At 48.1% G+C, this 23541-nt stretch overlaps 1 protein-coding gene and 1 long non-coding RNA gene across 2 annotated transcripts in view; one reads left to right on the plus strand and one right to left on the minus strand.

Moving 5' to 3' along the window:
- Nucleotides 1–23541, minus strand: part of LOC102562053 (potassium voltage-gated channel subfamily KQT member 1) — an 819206-nt gene that overhangs the window by 458418 nt on the left and 337247 nt on the right. The window lies entirely within an intron of this gene.
- On the plus strand, nucleotides 18557–22841 carry LOC132250223 (uncharacterized). Its single transcript, XR_009461870.1, has 2 exons — nucleotides 18557–18999; nucleotides 20856–22841. It is a non-coding gene; the product is annotated as an uncharacterized LOC132250223 (long non-coding RNA).

The raw sequence follows: 23541 nt of genomic DNA on the forward strand, positions 1-23541 counted from the left end.
CACCTTCCACAGGGCAGCCAGAGCACGAGCCGCAACCGTGGCTGCAGCCGCGCGAACCAGCATTACACCGGCTGTTTAATCAGCTGTTTCTGGTGTGGGAAACAGCTGGGCCAATCCAAGCGGCCATACCGGCTGCCGCGGGAAAGTTTAAAAGCCCCGCTGGAACTAGGGCAGGGGGGAGAGCTGCAGAGAGAGAGCGCGGGCTGGCAGCTCATTAGGCGGGCTGCGGCTCCGGTACAGGAAGGAACCAACCCAGCCTCCATGGCTCTTGCAGGTGGCACCAGGGAGATCTTTAAGCCTCCTGCAGGAGGAAAAGCAGGGGCACCCCTCCAGCCCCCGGTGAAAGCAGAGACCGAGGAGGCAGGGGAGTTCCCTGTGGATAGCAGGAGGATAGAGGCATTTAAGACCCCTAGAGGAGGCAGGGATAAAGGAGGCAGCTCTGCAGCCCCCTCCTATTCAGGGGAATATTTTCTTTGAAATAAGACAAACCCCAAGAGGGGAGGAAGAGCGACTGAACCCAGGAAGACAGGCTCTTGGCCATCCTACAGGGCCAGAGACCATCATTAACACATATCCATGCAGTTGGCAAGTGGACGGGGTGTAGGGAAGGCGGAGCCCCATGGAACATCACACCATATGACCGTAAGTACCACCGTCCATCGGGAGGGCCCCCCGGGAAAGATCTCCACTGAAGACCCCCTCTCATAGTAAGTTTTGACATCAAAGTCATGGCAGACGAGTTGAGGGGAGGGACCACACCCCAACAGGCCGGGCAGCCCAAAGGGCGCAAGATGCCACAGTGGTGCATTGGCCAGTAAAACCTTTTACGTCATCAACGGGACAGAGTTCCTGACCTAGGGTTAAGCAGAGATGCAGCAGCCAGCAGTAATTCATGCGGAGCTGCTTATGCAGGTGATTCAGGCCATAGGGCAAGTGCTGGAGGTGCAGCAGCTACAGGGCGCACACCAGCAAGAGTGGATGCAGCGGAATGCTGCCCTATTCAAGATGCCCCGAATGACTAGGGAAGATGATCCCGAAGCTTATATCAAAGCATTAAAGAGAACCGCTATCCAGACAGGGCTGGACCACAGTCAGTGGGGTCATCACCTAGGGGCGCTAGTGATAGATCATGCTCAAGCTGCCTACCGGGTCCTGTCAAGGGAAGAAGCCCGCAATTATGAGACAGTCAAGGCGGCAATCCTCTACAGGCTCAAGATCTCTTTGGAAAGTCACCAGCAGGCCTTCAGGGCCCAAAAGCCCAGGGAAGTTAAGCGACCCTGGGGCTTGTTGCAAGCTTTAAGGGACTCGCTCAATAAATGGTTACCGGTGGGCAAGTTTGACTGTGAGGGGGTGATGGACTAGATCCTACTAAAGCAGTTCCTTTGGGATTTGGAAGAAGACACCCAGAGATGGGTACGAAGACACCAGCCTCAGTCCAGTGAAAAAGCGCTCCATTTGGCCGAGGCCTTCACTAATTCAGAAAAAGAAAGAGGATATGGGCGAGGCTCACGAGCCTCGAAGGAGGGCCAGCCAAATGAAGAGGAGAGGCGGACGGGGTTGAGACGAGGAACACAGAGAAGGGTGGTGTGCTATCGCTGTGGGCAAACAGGACACATCTCCTGCGAATGTGGCATGGGCCTGAGCGAGTTGAGCTGCGCGCCAGCAGGATACCCTCTGCCCCGTGAGAGAGGCAAGGAGATGGAGAAGGGGGAGACTATGGATTGCAGTTTTGGGTTCACTGCTCAAGAAGGAGGATGGAACCACCCCGTAGTAACTGCCTGGATTGGAGGCAAGGCAGTCAGGGCAATGTTGGACATGGGGTGTTCCCAGTCCCTACTACACACGGACCTCACCCCGCAGACAGGGCGGAAGGACGCGGGACCCCTAGATTCATAGATGTTAGGGTCGGAAGGGACCTCAATAGATCATCGAGTCTGACCCCCTGCATAAGCAGGAAAGAGTGCTGGGTCTAGATGACCCCAGCTAGATGCTCATCTAAACTCCTCTTGAAGACCCCCAGGGTGGGGGAGAGCACCACCTCCTTTGGGAGCCCGTTCCAGACCCTGGCCACTCGAACTGTGAAGAAGTTCTTCCTAATGTCCAATCTAAATCTGCTCTCTGCTAGCTTGTGGCCATTATTTCTTGTAACCCCCGGGGGCGCCTTGGTGAATAAATACTCACCAATTCCCTTCTGTGCCCCCGTGATGAACTTATAGGCAGCCACAAGGTCGCCTCTCAACCTTCTCTTGCGGAGGCTGAAAAGATCCAGTTTCTCTAGTCTCTCCTCGTAGGGCTTGGTCTGCAGGCCCTTAACCATACGAGTGGCCCTTCTCTGGACCCTCTCCAGGTTATCCGCATCCCTCTTGAATTGCGGCACCCAGAATTGCACGCAGTACTCCAACTGCGGTCTGACCAGCGCCCGATACAGGGGAAGTATCACCTCCTTGGACCTATTCGTCATGCATCTGCTGATGCATGATAAAGTGCTATTGGCTTTTTTGATGGCTTCGTCACACTGCCGCCTCATGTTCATCTTGGAGTCCACTAGGACTCCAAGATCCCTTTCCACTTCTGTGCCACCCAGCAGGTCATTCCCTAGGCTTTAGGTGTGCTGGACATTCTTCCTCCCTAGTTGTAGCACTTTGCATTTCTCCTTGTTGAACTGCATTCTGTTGTTTTCTGCCCACTTGTCCAACCTGTCCAGATCAGCTTGCAGCTGTTCCCTGCCCTCCGGCGTGTCCACATCTCCCCATAGCTTTGTGTCATCTGCAAACTTGGACAAAGTACATTTCACTCCTTCGTCCAAGTCACTGATGAAGACATTAAAGAGTATCGGTCCAAGGACCGAGCCCTGCGGGACCCCACTGCCCACACCCTTCCAGGTCGAAACCGATCCATCCACCACGACTTTCTGGGTGTGACCCTCCAGCCAATTTGCCACCCACCAGACTGTGTAGTCATCCAAGTCACAGCCTCTTAACTTGTTCACCAGTATGGGGTGGGATACCGTATCGAAGGCCTTCCTGAAGTCTAAGTATACGACATCCACCCCTCCTCCTGTGTCCAGGCGTTTCGTAACCTGGTCATAAAAAGAAACTAGATTGGTCAGGCACGATCTGCCTGCCACGAACCCGTGCTGATTTCCCCTCAGCATAATTTGTCCTGCCGGGCTCTCACAAATGTGAGCCTTGATAATTTTTTCAAAGACTTTGCCAAGGATGGAGGTGAGACTGACAGGTCTATAGTTGCCCGGGTCGTCCTTCCTCCCCTTTTTAAAAATGGGGATCACATTGGCCCTTTTCCAGTCCTCCGGGACTTGGCCTGTGCGCCATGATCTTTCAAATATTCCTGCCAGTGGCTCTGCAATGATGTCGGCCAGTGCCTTCAGCACCCTCGGATGGAGCTCATCCGGGCCTGCCGACTTAAAGGCATCCAGTTCTTCCAAATGACTCTGCACCATCTCAGGGTCTACGCATGGAAGTCTGGCGCCTTGCTGCTGCCTCTCTACAACCCCAGTGAGAGACTTGTCGTGCCCCTCACTTAGGAACACCGAGGCAAAGAACTCATTGAGGAGTTTAGCCTTGTCCCCCCTGTTTGTCACCAATTGTTTCTGCCCATTTAGCAGGGGTCCTATTCCTCCCTGGGCCTTCCTTTTACTCCCTATATATCTAAAAAACAATTTCTTGTTGTCTTTTACTTGGGTTGCCATCCTCAGCTCCATGGTTGCTTTGGCCCGTCTAACTGCCTCCCTACAAGCGCGAGCAGAGGAGGTATATTCATCTTTGGTGATCTCTCCCTGTTTCCACTTTTTATGTGCTCCCCTTTTGTCCCTTAGGCTGCTCTGGATTTCTCTGGTCAGCCAGGGAAGCCTCCTGGCCCCTTTCCCTCGTTTGCCTCGCTCGGGGATCGTCTTGCTTTGTGCCCGAAGGATTGTTTCCTTAAGGCACAGCAACCCTTCTTGGGCTTCCATCTCTTCAAATCTCCTACTCTGCAGTGCGCCCTTGACTAATCACCTGAGTTCATTGAAATCAGCTTTCCTAAAGTCTAGCACTTTCACCCTACTAGTTACCTTACCCACTCGCCGTCTTATGAAGAATTCTATTATTAGGTGATCACTGCCCCCCAGATGGCTACCGATCTGGAGGTCCGCTATCATGTCATTTCCCGTTGCCAATACCAGATCCAGTATGGCATTCCCCCTAGTGGGACCGTGTACCTCCTGAGTCAGGTGGAGGTCCTGTACACAGGTTAGAAACCTGCGTGAGCAGTGGGACTTTGCTGTCTGTGACTCCCAGTAGATGTCCGGGTAGTTTAGGTCCCCCATGACTACCACCTCTTTAGCTTTTATGGTCTCCGAGATTTGCCTCAGGAGCCCCTGACGATGACCTGTATACTAGGGGGAGAGATGCGGTTCCAGAGCTGTTATTTGCTGTTCTGGGTGATGGAGTTTTGCAGGGAGCTGTGAGTCAGACTAGCCCCAACCCTGGCCTGTGAGATGATCCTGGGGTAAGAATGGGGGCCATTCTACACAGTCCTCAAATGAGTGCGAGTGACGGAAGAAGAAAGGAAGTGGCTCAGGAGGGGAGAGGGATGGGCCAGTGAGAGCCCAGCCCACCCAAACGAAATAGCACCAGGCAGCATCAACCTGGAGCAGCTAGTGAGTGCGGCCCAGTTCCGTCGGGCTCAACACAAAGACCTGGAACTCCAACGGCTATGGGCCACAGACCCCGGGGAAGGATCGTCATGGAGTCATCCCGTCTTCAAGGTAATCGGGAGGTTACTATATTGGGTCCAACGGGGTGAGGAGGGCACCACAAAAGGGAGGCAGCTAGTGGTCCCATCCTCACTTCGCTGTGCGGTGTGGAGATTGGTTCATGACTCTCCCATGGGGGGCCATTTGGGATGCACCAAGACCTGGGCTAGGCTGGCCCAAGACTTCTTTTGGCCATGTCTCCAAGAGGACGTGGAAAGGTGGGGGGCTGCATGCCTGGAGTGCCAGAAGGCGCAAGAATGGAGACCCCCAAGGGCACCCCTGAATCCCATGCCAATAATAGAGACACCATTTTCCCGAGTTGTGCTGGATATAGTGGGCCCCCTTCCGAGGTCCCATAATGGATATCAATATATTTTGGTAATGGTGGATTATGCCACCTGGTTCCCGGAGGCAGTTCCCCTGAGGTCTATAACAGCTATGTGAGTGGCGGAAGAGTTACTCAAATGGATAGCATGGGTGGGCACACCACAGGAAATACTCATGGACCAGGGGACAAACTTTATGTCTGGGGTGATGAAAGCCTTATGTAAAACCCTCGGAATCACCCAGTTGAAGACCTCGGTGTATCATCCCCGACCAACGGTCTTGTGGAAAGATTAAATGGAACCATCAGGCGTCTGCTCAGACATTGCTCTCTGGAAGACCCCCAGAGGTGGCATAGCATCTTGACACCCTTGTTGTTTGCCCTGAGGGACGCTCCCCCGAAGAATCGACACAGTACTCTCCATTTCAATTGGTGTATGGCCACAGTCCCAGGGGGCTGCTACAGGTCATCAGGGAAGAATGGGAGCAGCCGATGGGGTTAGGAATATTGGCAGAAAGGTACCACCAAGAATTGCAAGACTGGATCACCAGGGCCCAACAGATCGCTGCTCAAAATCTGAGATGCCCCCAAGAGCAGCAGGAGACTCACTATAATGAAAAGGCAAGAACGCAAACCTTGCAGCTGGGAGATAGGGTTTTGGTATCACTTCCAGCCTCCTCAAGCAAACAGCTTGTGATGTGGCAGGGCACGTTTACAGTTGTTCGAAAATTGGGGCCAGTGGATTACGAATTGCTCAAACCGGGTCACCGTCGGGAGCACTAGATTTACCACGTGAACCTGCTTAAGGAGTGGAAAAACCCACAGGGCTGGATGGCACAAGAAGAGGATACGGGGGAGGACCTGGGACCGCTCTGCCCCGTGTTGGGCAGATCCCCAGAGGAGGAGTCGGTGCAAATAGGCAAGGAACTGGATAGCCAACAACGACAGGAACTATTGACCTTGATAGAGATTTCCGGGTGGTGTTCCAAGAAGCCCCAGGACAAGTAACGGGAATGGAACATGAGATCAGAACACCTCAGGGGGCCCTGGTTAGGGAAAGGTGGAGGCTGATACCCCAAAGTTGGCAACAGGAAATAAGGTGGGAGATCAAGAAGATGCAGGAACAGGGGATTATATGACCATCCTGTAGTCCTTGGCAGAGCCCCATTGTACCCGTGGTCAAGCCGGATGGGTCACTACGCATATGTATAGATTATAGGAAGCTTAACGCCTTCACAACCTTTGATGCCTTCCCAATGCCATATATCACCCACCTCATCGAGAGGATCAGAGAAGCACAGTATATATCTACGCTTGATCTGGCAAAGGGGTATTGGCAGATCCCTATGCGCTCCGTGGATTGTGCCAAAACAGCCTTTGGAACCCCTTGGGGCTTATTCGAGTTCCCACGGATGCCCTTTGGCCTCAACGGCACAGCCGTGACATTCCAAAGGTTGATGGATAATTTGTTGGCACCACATGTGGCGTATGCGGTGGTGTACATTGATGATATCATTATATTTTCCCCCAGTTGGCAACAATACCTTAAAGTCCTGAGAGCCATCCTGGGAGAGCTCCGAACTGCGGGGCTGACTGTCAACCCCAAGAAATGTAAGCTAGCAGGAAGAGAAATGGCATACCTGGGATTTTGGGTAGGCCGAGGGACAATTCGCCCCCTTACCAATAAAATCAAAGCCATAAGACAATTTCAGGAACCACGCACCCGCAAACAGCTGCGTTCCTTCTTGGGGCTCGTTAATTATTATCGACAAGTTCATACCCTATTTCGCAACTCTCTCCGCGCCGCTCACAGATGCATTGGCTGGGGTGTCCATAGCTCCGTTGAAATGGACGCCAGAGATGCGGAAGAGCTTCCAAGACTTGAAAGACGCAATGCACCATGATGTTATTGTACACATCTCTAAGTTTAACATCCCTTTCGTTTTACAGACAGATGCATCAGGCCGTGCCCTGGGAGCAGTATTACTTCAGAAATGCAGGCAAGAAGAGCGCCCAATCGCTTTTGCCAGCCGAAAACTCAGCCGTACGGAGACCAGGTATGCCATGGTTGAGAGGGAGTGTCCATATGCTGCGCAATAGAATACTTTAAGTACTACCTAATGGGGAGGGAATTTGTGGTGGTGACGGATCATGCCCCACTACAATGGTTGATGCAGAAACAAAGCATAAACACCCGGATCACCCGCTGGGCCTCGGTGTTGCAGCCATTCAAGTTCACCGTGGTACACCGCCCAGGCAAAAATAACTTCATGGCTGATTTTCTGTCCAGATGGGAAGGCCCAGACAAGCTGGAAGAGGGATCGGGTCACATCCATGGGGAGGAGCATCGGGTGATACAAGACATCACATGCGGAAACCAGACACCACAAGGCAACTTAAGGGGGGAGGTCTGTGGTGGCAAGGCACCTCCACAGGCTCCCGAAGGGGAGAGAGTGAACCCTGCGGGCCTCATACCCCAGAAGCAGGCCCCTGGCAGGGCTAACTCACCTTACGCAGGGCAGCCGGAGCAGAGCTGCAACCACGGCCGCAGCTGCATGAACCAGCATTACGCCGGCTGTTTAATCAGCTGTTTCCGGTGCGGGAAACAGCTGGGCCAATCCAAGTGGCCGTACCAGCCACCACAGGAAAGTTTAAAAGCCCCGCCAGAACTAGGGTGGGGGGAGAGCTGGAGAGACAGAGCGTGGGCTGGCAGCTCATTAAGCGGGCTGTGGCTCCGGCGTGGGAAGGAAGCAACCCAGCCTGTGTGGATCTTGCAGGTGGCACCAGGGAGATATTTAAGCCTCCTGCAGGAGGCAAAGAAGGGAACCCCTCCAGCCCCCAGTGGAAGCTGAGACTGAGGAAGCAGGGGAGTTCCCTGTGGATAGCAGGAGGGAAGAGGCATTTAAGACCCCTAGAGGAGACAGGGATAAAGGAGGCAGCTCTGCAACCCCCTCCTATTCAGGGGAATATTTTCTTTGAAATAAGACAAACGCCGAGAGGGGAGGTAGTGCAACTGAACCCAGGAAGACAGGCCCTCAGCTATCCTATAGGGCCAGAGACCATCATTAATTCATATCCACCCGGTTGGGGAGTGGACGGGGTGTAGGGGAGGCGGAGCCCTGTGGAACATCGCACCATCTGACCGTAAGTACCACCGTCTGTCGAGAGGGCCCCCCGGGAAAGATCTCCACTGAAGACCCCCTCTCATAGTAAGCTTTGACATCAAAGTCGTGGCAGACGAGTTGAGGGGAGGGGCCACACCCCAACAGACCGGGCAGCCCGAAGGGCGTAAGACGCCACATATGGATATAGACTGGTTCCTGATCTCTTATACCGGTAAAAGTGTAATGTCTGTACCTGGACCTAATGAATCTTTGCACAAGAATGTCCATTAAAGCTGCACAAACCGGTATAATTCTCATATTTCTTAACTTAATCCAAGGTTGGAATCAAAAGCCATCAATATAGTAGCAATGATAAATACAACAGAACTGAAGATTTATTCCAAATCTCCACTATCTCATGCAAAATGAAATAAAGTGAAAGGGTTTTTTTTGGTTTCTTGTTTTTAAATCAAAGTACAGTATTGATCACTGGAGACTGCAGTGAAAATAAAATGACTAGCACTTACAAGGACTTCAATGTGTAAGCAAAACTGATCTCAGATCCCACAGAAGCTGTGAGAACAGCGGAGTGCACAGAAACATCATTCTAGCCCTCCAATAAATAATAAAATACATAATGATAACCTTGATCATCATGCTCATTTTAGTGTTTGCAAAGCCTTTAGGATGAGAAGGCATATTTGGAAACAGAAACAAAATGAGCACATAACTTATGCCAAGAAATACTTCTCATACAAATCACCTCTAGTACATGGAACTTAGTAGAGCTGTTAACATGATAAAACCTGGATAAATTAAGAAAATAATTAGTTGCTATGTCTGGAATATGACTAAAAGCGTTCAAATGGATTTTCATTCAAACTTTGGTACTCATAAGAACTTCTTCACTGTCACTACTCACAGCCCATATGTCAAGGGACCGTGGTTCTCAGGGAACTGGACAAAGGGCTACGCCACAGATTGCAGATGTCAAATCTTTGTGACAGGGATGTGTTGTTTCAACAAGCATTAAGAGAGACTTCTGTTTAGTAATTATAGCTTCAACCCTGTAATTAGGTAATAACTGGGATGTAACCACCCTCTTTCTATTATTCAAATTTGTAGAACACAGAGTCAACAGACATTTTGAAAATAACTGTTTGAAGTGTCAAACGAAAGGTACATTCAACTGCATCTCTCTTGATTATACAAATGAAATTAGAAAATACTTGAAAAACACAAGTACATGGGACAGTAAGTTTTTGTGACAGGTCCATGCTTGAGAAAGTCAGTGATGGGCAGAGTGCATGCCCTGTTTACCTGGTTGCGATGAAGCTCCCCCTCCCCTGTTGCTTGGTGGTCAGGTTGCCCTTGTTTCGCTGGCCTCCTCCCAACCTAAAGCGATTGCTTCAGCATATCAAATGCCCATTGTTTCTCAGCACTTCCCCTTTTTCATGTTTATATGACAGGAAGTTGGCCATCAGTCTTCTTCCTAGGATGGTGTTGCACTGTGAAATGGAATGGCTGTAATGCGAGAACCCATTGCGTAATTTGGGTGTTGTTGGTCTTCACCAACTGCAGTCACCTCAGTGGGGCATGGTCAGTCACCAACATGAATGACCTTCCTAATAGGTAATAGCTGAATAACTCCACAGCCCATTTAATGACTAAGCACTCCATCTCAATGGTAGAATACTTGCATTTGTGGTTAAGTAACTTGCAACTAGCGTAAGCCAGGGGCCATTTCTCATGGTCCTTTTCCTGGGCTAATTCCATCAGGTCTGAGTAGGATGCCATTACACTCTTGTCATTTCTTAAGCAGGTTAATATGGTAAATTTGCTTCTCATGATGATGACAAGACTTCAAAACTTTGTAATCCACTGGGCTGATGTGGCTCACTATCTCAAATGGCCCTTGCCACATGGCTAGCAACTAGCTATTATGGTCTAGCACTAGGACTCTGTCTCCTATATCTACAATTCCCCTTTTGGGCCTTGCGGTTGTAGTATGTTTTTTGTTTCACTTGGGCTTGCCAGAGGTTCTCTCTCACCAATTGGGGTGCACTAACCTGGGTATACGGACTCCTCTCAGCTGCTGCTGCTGTTTCCATCCTTCCCTTATGATATCAAGCAAGCCTCCTGGTTGGTAACAATACTCTAATTCAAATGGTGAACAGACTGTGGAGGCCTGGGGTGCCTCTATGATGGTGAACATCAGTGGTGTCAGCAGCTGGTCCCACCTCCTTGGGTCCCCTTGTATAGACTTTTTCAACATGGACTTCAGGATGTTGTTAAAATGCTCAGTCATCCCATCTGTTTGTGGGTGGTAGATCGAGGTCCTCAAATGTTTAATCTGGAGGGTCTTACACACCCCTTTCACCATCCCAGCTATGAATTCAGTACCCTGATCAGTGAGGATTTCCTTGGGTATCCCCCACCCTATGTACTCGAGCAGTTCTCCCACTATCATTGGTGCAATGAATGATTGTAGCAGTATGTCTTAAGGGAATCTGGTTGCATAGTCCATAATCACTAACACACATGGGTACTCTGAGCTACTCTTTGGGAATGGACCTGCTACATCTAGGGTGATTCGCTCAAAGGGTTTCCCTATGATGTGCATTATCAATATTGGGACCACTAGTGGTTTTTTGGCCATGAAGACCTGACAAACCAGGCATGTCTCACAGTAGCAGCTGACTTCTTTACACAAGCCAGGCCAGAAAACTGCTGAATGAGATGGGCCTTGGTCTTGTCCTGACCAGGATGTCCTCCCATTGGCCTGTCATGCATCAGCTTAATCAGGGGCATCCTATATTGTGGGACCATTGTGGGACCAGAAGCTGTGCCACCTTAGCCTTCTGACCCTTCTCTTTATCAATCCTATATAAGAGATCTTCCCTTGCCTCAAAACATGCCTTTTGGCTTACCTGATCTGGCCACAGTAACTCTCTATTACAGCACACCAGGCTCTCCTCAAACACATGCCAAAATTCCAAATCATTCATTGGCTCCAACTGGAACTGCCCGACTCTATCATGTCCTCTAGATCCAGGGGTTTTGTTGGGTTCCCAGTGGAGGTAACTGCTGTGCTCTCCCCTGTGAACCTGTCTGGCCATCCAGACCCATCCCTTTCTGCCAATCCTTCTAGGACAACCTACAAAAACTCAAGTAGGTATGGCCAGTCCTGGCTGAGAATCACTGAGCAAGGAAGGTCCCCAGATATTCAGACTGGCATCTCATGCATCTTTCTTAAGGCCATCACTGGCAAATGGTGCCACTTATAGGCCTTCAGTTTTCCATGCATGCAGATTAGTGTAGCCTTTGTGGTCAGGTAGTCTGCCTAGGCTGGTAGGGCAGTTGCATGTACCATGGTCTGTATACAACCTGTATCTACTATGGCAGTGATCATGTGCCCTCTTACCTGGGCACCCACAATGGGCCTGGGATGTGGTTGTTTGGTACAGGTGTGCCTGAAACTACAATCCATTTTTCCTACCTCACCCTCTTTGGGACTTAACTCCAGTTCTCTGTAGGTGAACCCCTGCCCCACCAAGGCTAGGAAGCCCCACAGGGTAACACCACACCAGATGTCTGGCTGCTCCACACTGGAAGCATCTGTCATCTCTTGGGCCCAGGCCATGCTTACCATCTTTCCCTATTTTACCAGAATAGTTCACGTTCATCCATGTTTCCTTATGCATGGGTAGATGGGTAGGTGGGTTCCTCCTCCATGTCTGCATAGTCCTCAGAGATCTAGACAACCTCCTGTAGGGTGTGGGACTGGTGCCACTGCACCCACCTCTGTGTCTAGTCTACCATGTCCCAGATAAATTGCTTGGGTAATACTTTACTATGGGGAGGTAGTGCCTGTGATCACTCAGTGGACTTTGTGTGGTCGCATCTGCCTGGGGCTTTTATGGGACTCCTCCTCCCCTACCCACCACCCCTTTCCACTCAGGTGTTTATGTTTGGCCTTGATGGTAAGTTGGCTTTCCACTTGGTTCATCTCCTTCCAGGTGATTTGTGAAGTCTGAACTGCTCAGGATGGTGCCTACGCCTGTGCTTCAAAGGGACTACAACAAAAGAGGTAACTCAATTTAAATTGAGATAAGCCCCAGTAGGGCTTAGCTAAAGCTGAGGCACCAATGCCCTGAGCTTGGCTAAAGCTGAGGCACCAATGCCCTAAGCTTAGCTAAAGCTGAGGCACCCATGCCCTGATTCTATGAGATTTTCTCAGGCTAGTTTGCTGGTCAGGGCATTGGTGCCTCAGCTTTAGCTAAGCCCTTCAGGTCCCATGCTCTGGCTTACTGTTTCCCAGAGCACTCCTGGCCTGCAACTTTCCTTGCTACTTGTGCTGGGCTGGCCACCTGTCCTTGCACAGCACCTCCAGCTGTTCTCCCACCCAGCTCCTCCATGCTGCTTGATCCCTTCCCCACCTGACCTGCACTGCTCCACATGGAGGCCCTGGTGTGGGTTGTGATCTGGCAGCATTTACAGTGTCCATATCCTCTGTTCCATCAGCGGGGGGAACATACGGCATCCTTACATCCCAGTATGTCTCCCACTCTGGCCCTTTGGGCCATCTCTTAGCCCTCTTCCTCTGGGCTCTGGGCCACTCAGCTCATCTCTTCTGGCCAGCATAGTGCTGGCCAGTCGGACTGCAGCCTGGCAACCTGAACCCAAGCTGATCCAGAATAGCTGGGTACGTGTTACCTCCGCTGGGCTCATATGCCTTTCTTCTTCTCTGGACTCGCACCAACCACCTGCCACCCAGTAAGTTGGCAGCTTGGGTGGGGTCCTATCACTGATGTGTAGTTAGAACTTAACAAAGATTGTCAGGCAAGATGTGGCACTCACTGCTAGAAGAGGCAAAAACATACCATTGGAAAATCATATCCCTGAAGCATATTTTTGGTTTGCATATATTTCCTACTATTATAGTGACAAAACAGCTCATAAGAAGATAAATATATTTCACTTAGTATAGATATCACATAGCAAGGGACTAATACCTAGTGGCTGTAGCAAGGGAAAGAGATTCTCAGGAAACCTGGGATTTTTTCTTGGGTCTGCCACTGGCAAGATGTTTAACTTTTGCCAGGTCTCTCAGGATAGGCTTGTTTAGCCCCAGAGCCTCACCACAGAGTCCTGCCTACTTGTTCTTACTCTATGTACACCACTTATAAAAATGAGGCCAAGTAGCTTCTTAGAGCAACTGTCTGTGTGACCACAGGTGCTCTTAGACTCTGTTTCAGGGATATTTATTGGTATGTACTCTGTATTACCCTCCCAGGTTTTGGGACATGTAAAATGAGAGTAAACAGGCAGGGTGTAAACAGTGCTCTCACATGTGATGTGGAAGCAACAGACAAACCCTTCAGTATCTTTCTGTCTTGGATAAATCCCACAGAAATGGGTCTTATTCTTGATGTAAAGTACTCTGAAAGCTACACAGAAAGTCCTAGCCCATGTAAACATTACCTTTTACAATTACATTTCATGTGTGTGTGTGCGTGCGTGCATGTGTGTGTGTGTGTGTACACACACATTTTATACCCACAAGCACACAAAATTTAAGATTCATTTAATCTAAATAGTGGGGAAAAACAAACTGTCCTGGAAACTATTAAATGTAACCTTTCCCTATGGCAAAATAAAACAGGAAAATAAATTTCTAGGGATAGAGACAGAAGTTACACATCAACTGGTTTAAGTGTTCAGAAACCAGTATAAACCTGTAACGGAACAGAAATTCAGTGCACATGAACCAGTTTCAAAATGGCCAAAACTGGTTTAAGATAAACCTCGTTGAATGTAGTATCAGACTTATCTGATTTGGGTCAACCTGTTCTGAGGAAAATCTGCCCCAGACCCCTCCCTGAGTTAATTTAAATCAAAGTCCCCAGCATCCCAGGATGATTTGCAGCCCTGGGCTAGGTTGGGCTGGGCTGTCTTCTCCAGTAGAGCAGGGTTAGCCCCATCCCTCTCCTCTCTAGCTGGAGTGCTACCACTACTTCTGCCAGCTGAGAAGGGGGTGGGGGTGGGAAACCCTACTCCAGAGTGCCCCCCTTGACAGGGGAGGGGGGTGTGGTCAGACACCAGTAGCCTGAGGGGAAGGGGGATAGTTTAAGCCCCATTCCCTCCCATCTCCCACCAGTGTGGGACCCCAGCAGGGATGTACCTGGCTCCCCCACAACTGCTCGAGCAATGAGAATGGAAGCATGGATAGACCCCAGCCCTGGTCCTAAGGCAAAGCAGAGGGGAGGGGGGAGGAATCACAGAGAAGCAGGGCTAGCAGGGACCTCGGCTGTGGCCGGAGGAGCTGTGTGCCAGACTGTTCCTGGATCCCCATGCCCATGCTGGGATAGGCTGTCACAGAGCCAGTGTGGTAGGCAGGGCTCTCCCCCTCCTTCTCCCTCCCACCGTGGAGCCAGGGGGGGCTCTGTGCAGTGCTGCCTTGGGGCTCAAGGCTGGTGGGGCACAGTGCTGGGCCCTGCTGGGGGGCGGGAACTGGCCACAGAAAGCCCTTGGTGGCTTTTTTCCCCAGCAGTACAAAGGCCCCCTGATGGGTGTTCTTGGTTGTGGGTACTGCGAGTAAATCCTCCACTCTTTAGATTGTGTTTGTACAGGAGGGTCTGGGCAGGGCTCAGGCAGCCCTGCTTCTCTGTAATTCCACCCTTCCTCCACCACTTTGCCTCAGGACCAGAGCTGGGGTCTGTTCAATCCTTTGGTGCCAGCCAGGGGCCAGAGTCTGGCTATGCTCCACCCCTGCTCACCCTAAAAAATCCTGGCAAGGGCTGGGCTGCTTCTCCTCCTCTCCCTCCAGGCACAGTCTGGCTGGGGACCATGCAGGCCAGAGTGAGAGTTTAAACCACTCCCCAATCATACTCAGCATTTGCTGGGGCCTCGCCATGCCGCCCTCCCACCCCCAATCAGCTCAGCCTACCTCCAACCTTCCAGCCACTGCAGAAGGGAAGGAAGGGCTGGCTCTAGCAGCCCCAGCTTGTAGCCTGAGCCACTGCAGGCATGTGGCTGTATTTCCAAAACCAAAAGTTAATATCTATTCACCTGCTTCTCAGTTCAATCTACATGGGTTAGACTAACCTGCAAAAATTGAATCAATTCAGCCTCAGGCTTTTTGACTGTATGTACTTAACGTAGGTAATAAAATGTCTCTGAGGACATGTGTACATCTCATGTCTAGTACTCCAGAGTAGGGCCCTTGATAAGCATACCTCACCCACCCACTCTTGCTTGCCCACACCAAACCTGGAAATGAGGTGGTGATGTCTTTCGGGAGGAAACCCCAATAGCAGATCTCAAGCATGCTGAGATGGGACAATTGGTAGCAGGGATTCACTCCTGTAGCACTTTCACTGCATGGGTGGGTTTGACCCACATGAGCAGAAGCATGTGGCAATCATGCATGAGAATGACCCTTCTTGGATGTGCTGGGGATGTCCTTATTCAAACAGGTTTACACAAAAAATCCCCATCAAGTCAGAGGTTATGTATGGGAACAATTGTTTTCTAGTGTGAATAAATGGTTCAGGATTAGACCAATGAGTTGGAACTAGCACTCCTCTTTTCCTTTAACACTCAGACCCATCATTCTTTTAGAATGTCATCTTGAAAAGCCAACAATTTTCAAGTTATTCAGCAAAAATTACATTAAATGTAAGAGGCAGACTAGAAATCCCTATAAGAATCCCAAATTTTCAAACACTTAAGATCAGTGCTCATTTAAAATCCCTCAAGGAAAGGGTTATTGTACACAGCTGCTAGAGGCCCTTGACTTGCTAGTTCCTTTTGTTTTATTTCTCTCAGTCCAAACTTTCTATTCTTTTGTTTGGATGAGTACTTGGATCAACAGGAATGCATGTAGGAAGACTTTTTAAAAAATGTATTTATATATTTTTAAAGAAAGAGTTTGGTTCTGGTTTATAGTTTAGCTTGTGAGCCTTGGACTAAAATCAATTGCAGAAGCAGCAGAATCTTATTTTCTTGTATTTATTTTAAGAATTTGAGGGAAATCATTTGTTTTTGAAGTTCTGTCCAGTTTGTGCATCAACTTCATTTGTAAAAGCAAAAAGTTATCTTAAATACTTTGAGACTAAGAATTGTATTAAAAACTTTTAAAATACTTTGTGTGTGATTTTTAAAGAGGCTGTTTACTTTTTGATTTTTTTTTGATTTTTTATATTTTATTCTACTGACTGATATACCAGGAAACCCCTTTGTAAAAATAATACACTAACAAACTAATGTTATTGTTTTGGTGTGTCTAAGACTCAGAAATCCCCTTACCTTTCCTCAGACTAAAAAGAAAGAAATGGTTTCTACTTGCAGCCCAAGTGTTAGTTTCTATTCTGAATTTTAAATCTCCTTAAGTCAAAGTTTGCAACAAACAGGCAGGTGCATCCATAAATATAATGGTTACTATAATACTATGTTGTTCATTGGCAATACTGCTTCTGGGAGACATAAGAGGGGTAAAGAAATCTCATAGAAAGTCATAATTAGCTAAAATAGTTTTGGGCTATGGTCCCAGGTCCACCACTCTTTACCCCTGAAGTAGGCACCCTTTATACTGTGGGAAGTATAGCTCTGTTTGGGACATTTTGGTGACATTTAAAACATTTGGATAAACAGGGCATGGGATAATTAGCAAGGGACATAATTGATCTTTGGATAATAGAGTTTTGGTCAAAGAGAATTACTTAAGTGGAATTCCATTATATTACATGTTAATCTGCAAGTCTGTTTATTCCTAACTAAACATGTGGACCCAGAAATCTTTATCCTTGAGCTGTTGACACTACTTTCCCCATCAATAAAACTATTAAGTAAACACAATGAAAATAAAGTTATACACACATTTACAAATACCACAATATATATAGTCTGTTTACATGTATTTTCTGATTGAAGCACAAGCCATAAAAAGAACCCCATAAAACAAACACATTGAATCAATAAGGCAGTAAAGATTTTTTTTAAAACCACTGGTAAGGACATTAATAGCTCTTTGCCTAGCTTGTGAGTTCATTCACAGCAGTGTTAAAAAGGAACAATCATTGCCAAAGGAAAGCTTTCCGATACATCTTTTCATTATACTTTTGGATTTAATTTGACTCTCCATGAATAGGGATGTTGGTATATATGATAACAAAATACAAACATCTGTAAACATGACTTTTGATTTATTTTGCTTCTTTATGATACGTAGTTTGATATTAAATCATGTTCATTATTTTATTTTACCAATACCAAAAACATTATGCCTAATTTTCCTGGGTTTTACTAGTGAACCTCTTATTGATTTTACTAATGCATATTCCAGACCTATTACCTTAAAAAGCATTTATGTGGATCCTTAAATAAGATTTCCTCTCTCTTAAATGTTTATTAGGCATTGGTGTGAAATAAGGAGTTATGTTGTGTGACTGAAAATATCATCTCTCTGATGCACTCATTTTACAATCTTTTATAATGTTGATTTTATTAGTTATCATAAACACACTGAAAATGGGAAGGAAGGAAGGAAGGAAGGAAGGAAGGACCCCTTTTGACAAAACCCATTAAAGTCTCTTTCCTCCATCTTAAATAGCATATACAGGATACATAACAATATCACTTATATTGTAGCAAAAACCCCAGTTTTTCTTTTTTTTCTTTTAAAATGCATTCCCTCCCCTTCCCCAACCATTCCGGACTTTGTCTCTCCCTCTTATTCCCTATAGATACGTATAAGTAAGCTAAGATGTAGGATAAGCTTTAACATTTTATTTTAGGTAGTAAGTTTTATTTCTCTCCCCTCTGCAAATAAGTGCCCTGCTATTTTGATATAGATATCCACTATTTTATAAGTAATAATTATTATGTTTGTATTGATATGTTACTGCTTCTATATTGTGTGATTACTGTTTTAGGCCTATATATGTAAGTTAGCGTAAGTCATGTCAAGTTTCCATCTTGTAATGTCAAGCCTCCATTTTATCCCCGTGCCCAGTTGTGTAACCTATGACTCGTACTACCCCTCCTATGTAACTTGGTTCCTGAATGAATGGGGATGAATGATGGTGCTTGAGAGACAATGACAGTAGGTCTAAAAATATCTCCTTCTGAATGACTGAACCATCAACACCAATACCCAGACTGATGAAGCACCCCTGGACTTTCACTTAATTTTAACCAGGGAACAGCTTTGTATGTTTTGAAAAAGTATTTTATCTAACCAAGGGCATAGAGTAGGTTGTTTAGGCTGGGGGAGATCGCTTGTTGCTTAGTTGCTTAATTGCTGGCCTCGCTAGAAGGAAAGCTGTATCAACAAAGTCCAGAGCTGGAAGGGGGGTTACTTGGGGGGGAGCTGGAAGGGGGGTTACTTGCTGGGCTTGCTCACATCAGCAAGTTTAACCTGTTACGTAGCTATATAAGGCAGACACCCACTGGGGTGTGTGTGCTTGCTTTGCAAACGATTGCCAAGCACCACTTTCTGCGCAGAAATAAAGATTAAGTTGGATCCTTCACTCCTGTGTGTTTATTGGCACAAGCGCACCGGGCACGAACTCACTGTCCTTTGGGGACAACAATTTCTGGTGACCCAGATGGGACCCTAGCTGACTGCCTTGCCCGGTCCACCTCTTTGGCTCCGGCAACAACTGTGGACGGCGCGAGGGCCAGGCGCCACCGACCTTATTCGTCGGAGGTCTGACCGTCTCCTGGTTGCCTGACGGAGTCGGGGAGGGGCACAACAGTGCAACGCTCGAAGGACCAACTTAATCAGGTGGGGCGAGGGAGGTTTCAACGGACTGGTGAGTACTTCTTTCCATATTTTGGGCAGGTTGGGAAAGAGATAGCTTTGAAAGTTCCGACTGTATAGATGCCCTAGGCGAGTGAGATCGGGTGGCAGCCCCGTGAACTCCCTTTAATCAGTTTGGTTCTGAGGCTGAGCGGCGGTCGTCGTCCGGTAGTTGGATAATGGGAAGTAACCAGTCTAAGATTCCACCCTGCAGCCCCTTAGGATGCATTTTGAAAAATTGGCCAAAGTTTGGAAGTGACCCTATTACAAAACAACAGATGATTTGGTATTGCAATACATGTTGGCCACAGTACCAACTTGCGGATGGTGCAGCCTGGCCGGAGAATGGGTCTTTGGATTATAACACAATCTTGCAGTTACAGTTGTTTTGTAGGCGCCAAGGGAAGTGGGATGAGATGCTTTATGTAGAGGCATATATGACTTTGTATGGGGATGGGGTTACGCAGAAGCTGTGTGGGATATTTAGGGGAAGTGGGGTAATGGCTTTGCATGGGGTCACCACAGTATGTCAGGAGGAGCCGGAGGAGGGAGACGTGCAGTTGCTAATTGCTCCCACGGCTCCCCCGTCTTATCCTGTGAGCCCTGCGTCACCACAGGGGACTTCCACTGCACCTGTAACGGCTTGTCAGGGACTCCCGGCTGGCTTGTCCAGTCCATCGTCCCCCACCTCCCCTGACAGTCTTGGGTTGCCGTCCCCGGGTCCGGCGGATGTGGGTGGTAGCAATCTGGTGGTAGAAGGGACTGTAAGAGATGGGGCGTTTAGCCCTGTGGTGAGTCGCTTACGATCAGGGGCCCAACCAGTAATTCAGGCCCCTTTACGACAAGCGGTGGGTCCTGAGGGTGAACCAGTTTTTGTCCATGTGCCATTCAGCACAGCAGACTTGATAAATTGAAAACAGTCTGTGGGCCAATATCACCAGAATCCGGAGGCAATGGCACGATTGTTCTCTGCTATTTTCCTCACCCACCAACCAAACTGGATAGATATTCAGGCCTTACTGGCCGCTCTTCTGACTCCAGAAGAAAAAAAGTTGGTCTTAGAGAAAGCATGCACGATAGCACAGCAGCGTCACCCAGCCGGTGAGGTAGATGAACTTTGCCCTAAGGAAAATCAAGACTGGGATCCCAACACCCGAGGGGGCCGGAGGGAGTTAGAGCTGTATCAGGAGTTTGTGCTGGCTGCTCTCTGGGAGGCTATCCCCAAGCAGAAAAATTTGTCAACAATCCTAAGATTTCCCCCAAACCTCCGCCAGGAGCAGGAAGGCAAGGACTATTAGCAGGAGAATACTGACAAATAGATTTCTCTGAAGTTCCCAAGAAGGGACACTACAAATACCTGTTAGTGCTCATGGACACTCTGACTGGATGGACTAAGTCCTTCCCGTGCCGAACCAACCAAGCAAAAGAAGTGGTCCAGGTGATGCTAAAAGAAATGATTCCACGATTCGGAATCCCAGAGGGATTAGCCTCGAATTGAGGGCCACACTTTGTGTCAGAAGTGACCCAGGCAGTTTCCCAGGCTCTGGGGATACAATGGGACCTTCACACAGCATGGAGACCGCAGTCAAGTGGACAGGTGGAACGAATGAATCAGACTCTAAAAAGACAGCTGACTAAACTTTGCCAGGAGACTCAGTTGAAATGGCCCAAAGCTCTGCCTCTTGCCTTGCTTAGAGTGCGCATAGCCCCTAGAACTAAATTGGGAGTTAGTCCATTTGAATTAATGTATGGCAAGCCATATCCTAAGAATCCAGTGGTGACGCATGGTAATCAAATACATGTAAAAGGGGAAGGTTGGGTAAAAGATTATTTGTATTCTTTGTCTGCTGTATTGTCTTCTCTCCACAGGTATGTCCAGGAACGACTTCCACTCCCTCTAGATACACCAGTCCACAAGTTCCAGATCGGAGACGAAGTGCTGGTCCGGACGTGAAAAGATGAGCCGCTTCAGCCCAGGTGAAAAGGACCATATCCTGTGATTCTCACCACTCACGCTGCAGTGAAGGTTCAGGGGGTAAAACTGTGAATACACTACACTCGGGTGAAGGCCGCACCAGAAGTACCACCTGCAGGAGAAGTTGCTGAGAGTGTCGCACAGGAAGCCGACACAAACGGACACCGTTGGACAGCAGAGCCAGTAAAAGGACTTAAATTTCTGTTTAAACATCAACCATGTGAAAAATAGTTCTTTGCGTAGGTATAATGTTTCTAGAGTCTAAGGGGTTGGTGCATCAAAAGTTCGATAAGAGTCAAAATGTGTGGGTTCATTTGACAAAGGACATATTAAATGTCACTCATTTTGTTTGGCAGGTGAAATATCGGTTAATGATATTTTCAAGTCATGCCTTATAGGGGTGCCCACTCCAATGGAAGCACTCCGGAATCAGACTTGGTTCACATCTGGGGGAATAGGAGGTCCAATCAATTACACTAACAACTCCATGTGGGGAACCATTACCACAGAAAGAAATGCTAGTACCTTTAAAATAGATTTGTTGACAGTCACCTCCCCTGGTAACACCAGCTGTGCCAATTTTGTGAACTGTTCCCAAGCTTACAAAAGCCTAACCAAAAAAAAAAACCACAAAAAAAACCACAAAAATTTTCAATTGCTCAGACATGACTAATGTATCTTACAACTAAGTTCATGTTATATTACCCCGGGGGTGGTTCCTCCTTGTGGGAAGACTGCCTATTCATATATCCCACCCAATGCCACAGGAGGCCCTTGTGCTCTAGGCTGGTTGACTGTCTAGCTACCAGGTATGCCTAAAACCTCTAGTAAGCGTCACCGGAGAGGTTCAAAGGTGCTAGATAAATCCTGTGATAGTGACATAAACCTCCTGAGTGAGGCCGAGGTAGTGTCCTTAGCAGTTTTCCTAGTAAGGGTGCCAGGCCTAGTAGTGAATGCTGAGAGGCAGCTTGGTAAGGTGGCCTGTGCCCTGGCAAAGGGCCTAAATACAACTTCACAGGCCCTAGCTGCCCTCAATATTGAAATAAAAGAACTAAGAGGAGCTACTCTGCAAAATAGAGCAGCCATAGATTACCTGTTGCTGAGGCATAACCACGGATGTGAAGAGTTCGAGGAAATGTGTTGTTTTAATTTGACAGATAACTCCGAGTTAATAGAGTCAAAAGTGCAGAAGTTAAAAAAGGTTCTGTCCCACATTAAGCAAGGGGAAGGGTTCAACTTCTCATAGATTACTTCTTGGCTCCCTAATTTTTCATGGCTTAAGCAAATTTTCCTATTAATTGTGGCAAGTATGTGTATTTTCTTGATGATCTGTTGTGGGATACAATGTGCGCCAATGTGTTGTGAGGTACTCAAGAAATCAATTTCTTCCCCCGTTCACCGCGTGATGTTTATAAAATCATCAGTTACAAACCTGATCCAAAATAATCGGGAGGAAGTGAAGAGATTTCTGGAAATAAAAAAAAATAGTTGAGGACTATGGGCTTTTTCCATAAAGGCCATAGCTTCGAAGGGGGGATTTGATTCAGCACCCCTGGACTTTCACTTAATTTTAACCAGGGAACAGCTTTGTATGTTTTGAAAAAGTATTTTATCTAACCAAGGGCATAGAGTAGGTTGTTTAGGCTGGGGGAGATCGCTTGTTGCTTAGTTGCTTAATTGCTGGCCTCGCTAGAAGGAAAGCTGTATCAACAAAGTCCGGAGCTGGAAGGGGGGTTACTTGCTGGGCTTGCTCACATCAGCAAGTTTAACCTGTTACGTAGCTATATAAGGCAGACACCCACTGGGGTGTGTGTGCTTGCTTTGCAAACGATTGCCAAGCACCACTTTCTGCGCAGAAATAAAGATTAAGTTGGATCCTTCACCCCTGTGTGTTTATTGGCACAAGCGCACCGGGCACGAACTCACTGTCCTTTGGGGACAACAAGACCAATGACCCAGCCATTGGAACCACCCTCAGTATTCAAGAAACAAAAGATGAGGCAACCCATCATTGTGCCAAGCTGCACATGCTCAGTAAGAACACCTGGAGCCTTCTGGGACAGGACTGACCTTGCCTGGACAAGCCCTCCTCATAGGAGATCATGGGTAGTCTGCCCCACAAAAAGGGGTAGTGAAGACTGAGTCCTTGGGAACGCCATTTCCATCTGGACCAAACCAGTTCCACATCACACCACCTATCCACCACAGAGGCCTTGCCGGCAACCCCACTCTGGACAACACAGAGCTGAAGGAGACCCCAACTGGCCATCGAGGATCCACTTTCAGCCTGGGATAGGTAGGTATCACCTGCATCTTTCCTTCTCCAATTTGGACTGTATCTCTCTCTCCTACCGGACTTCAGCCTCTGCACCAAGCCGCTCTAACCCCTGCTGTCATTGTCTGTGTGTGCGCGCGTGCAAAGGAACCAATAAAATATCATGTCACCATCTCCCCTGTTGAATAAAACCACTATCATTTGTAACCCCGAGTCGGGTTGTGTTTTACTGAGCCCTGGTCCCTTCCCTATCTTAAATTCTGGTCTCTGTCTCTCTCTCTCCCTCTTGGCTATCTGCCCTGTTG

The sequence above is a fragment of the Alligator mississippiensis genome, chromosome 4 (genome assembly GCF_030867095.1).
Source record: "Alligator mississippiensis isolate rAllMis1 chromosome 4, rAllMis1, whole genome shotgun sequence".
NCBI classification, from domain to species: Eukaryota; Metazoa; Chordata; order Crocodylia; family Alligatoridae; genus Alligator; species Alligator mississippiensis.